This window comes from Penaeus japonicus, unplaced genomic scaffold (assembly GCF_977035675.1).
Source record: "Penaeus japonicus unplaced genomic scaffold, GWHDUDI00000001_assembly GWHDUDI00000023, whole genome shotgun sequence".
NCBI classification, from domain to species: domain Eukaryota; kingdom Metazoa; phylum Arthropoda; class Malacostraca; order Decapoda; family Penaeidae; genus Penaeus; species Penaeus japonicus.
Genome location: NW_028234425.1, coordinates 21,045,297 through 21,047,796, shown reverse-complemented (window position 1 = coordinate 21,047,796; position 2,500 = coordinate 21,045,297). Strand labels below are relative to the sequence as shown.

General features: G+C 39.5%; 1 protein-coding gene across 5 annotated transcripts in view; it reads left to right on the top strand.

The window, feature by feature from the left end:
- Positions 1-2,500, top strand: part of LOC122248664 (uncharacterized) — a 36,538-nt gene that overhangs the window by 5,118 nt on the left and 28,920 nt on the right. The window lies entirely within an intron of this gene.

Genomic DNA, 2,500 nt, shown 5'->3' with positions numbered 1-2,500 from the left:
TAAGTTAGGGAGGAAATAGGAATGGAGGCAAAGGGAAGAGAAAGGGAAAGAAAGAAGAGAGGGGGATAGAGGAAGGAAAGGAAAAGGGAAGAAGTGGATCAGGGAGTAGGGGATGAAGGAAAGGAAGGAAGGAAGGAGGTGAGGAAGAAGAGGAAAGAGGAGAGGAGGTAGGAAGGGGAAAGCTATGACGGAAGGGGAGAGGAGAGAGAAGCCTGCGCAGCCCTCACCTGCCTGCCTGCCTGTTTATCTGCGGCGTCAACACCTGGCCTTGTATTTACCCGCGTCTTGACTCAGCCCGACTCGCCGCCGCTGCTTTTCTAGGCGGCCGCGAGCACCTTGCTCCTCCTGACCTCGGGCGCTTCGAGCAGAGGTCTCGGCGGCCAGGGCTTGGCTTGGCATGACGACCTCTGGGGTGGCGGAGGAACTCGCCTGGAGTTTCCAGAGGAGCAGGAGTGAGGGGCGGCGGGAAGGACTCACTCACAAGGAGGGTTGTGAGGGAAGATGTTTTTTGTATGTAGGGGGTGGCTTGGTAATTTTGCTGTTCTTGTTATTGTTTTCTTTTTTTTTGTCATTGCTCTTATAGTTATTATTGTTTTTTTAAATATTATTATATTATCATGATTTTTTTTGGTTATTATTGTTATTATTATTACTTCGTTATTATTGTTGTTATTATTGTTGTTGTTATTCTCATTGTACATGATTATTATTGATCTTATTATTATTGTTGTTATTATTTTATTGTCATCATTTCTTATCAACATCATAATTATTATTGTTGATATTATCATCATCATCATCATCATCATCTATATTCATATTATTATTATTGTCATTATTATTATTAGTGTTGTTGTTGACGTTATTGTTTTTATTATTATTATTATAAGTAGTAGTAGTAGTAATTAATAGTAGTGGTGGTTGTTGTTTTAATAGAAATAGTGATGATTACGTTGCCGGTGATTATTATAGAAACCATCACTACCTTATTGGATTATTATCATGTTTTTGTTATTATTATTGTTATGAAAATTGTTGTGTTGCTATAATTGTTTTTATGATGACAACTTAATGATAGTGCTGTATTGTTTTTGTATTTCATTATTATTATTGGTAGTAGTAGATTTGTTTTTATCTTTGCCAGCAATAGTATTATTGTAAATATTTTTGCCTTTATTGATGGTATTTTTATTATTATTATTATTATTATTATTACTACTAGTATTATTGTTATTTATTTTTATAACTATTATTACTGTTATTATTGTCATTATTATTGTTGTTGTTATTATTATTATCATCATTGTTATCATAATTATTTTCTATCATTCTTCTTATTGTTGTTTTGTTATTTTGTTATTGTTAGTGCAGTTATTTCATCATTATCACCCTCTTTATCATGTTCACTTATCTGTATCTTTATTGCTTATTTTTATGAATCCTGTCGTGAGTGCGATAGTGGGAACGTGTGATGAGCGAGTGTGTGTGTGAGTAAGAGCAAGAGAGCGAGCGGGTGCGTTGGCGAGGGAGCGAGTGAACGTGTGTTGACAGGAGGAAGCGGGGGGAAGCGAAGATGACGCGAATATGACAAGGCAGGGAGCGAAAGTGACTGTCAGTGTGGGTGTGGGTCAGAGGTCGCTTGCTGGAGTCACTCTTTTAGGGTGGTGTTTATTTTTTTATGGGTAGGGGGTTGTAGGGGTTGTGGGAGAGGTGTGGGAGATAGAGAGAGCCAGAGACAGAGACTGCAGGATCTAGTGACAATTAGACAGACAGACAGACATAGACAGACGGGGGGCGAGAGAGAGAGCGAGAGAGTGAGTGAGTGAGTGAGTGAGTGAGTGAGTGAGTGAGTGAGTGAGTGAGTGAGGGAGTGAGTGAGTGAGTGAGTGAGTGAGAGAGAGAGAGAGAGAGAGAGAGAGAGAGAGAGAGAGAGAGAGAGAGAGAGAGAGAGAGAGCGAGAGCAGAGGCGTGCGGGCGCGAGGCGGCGGGCGCGAGCGAGTGGGATTCCGTGTGGCCGCCGAGGCGTGACCGCTGCGCTCTGTTTTTGTGACGAAACGGAAGCTGGTTCTCATGACACACACGAGCCTCTGGTCGCTGCCTGTCACACGCTCTGCATGACGTGTGCATGACGGCGTCTTTCTGGGCTGCGGGGGGAGTTCTCCGGAGAGGCCTTTAGCTTTGTTGCTATTGCACGGGTTGCCGTTATTGCTAGAATGGTTATTCTGTTGAATGTTTTTTTGTTTTTGTTGTTTTACTCTTAGCAATGTTGTCATTAAAAATATTGGTGATTATTATCATAGTCATTATTATTATTAATATTATTATTATTATTATTATTATTATTATTATTATTATTATTATTATTATTATTATAAGCTATAGTTGTACGCTTATTTTTTCTAATATGATTTTTGTTTTTCTTACTGCCACTGTAACTGTGCGGTAATAATGATGCTACTGATTGTAATGCAGTAATGATAGTGATGATAATAATAAAAAT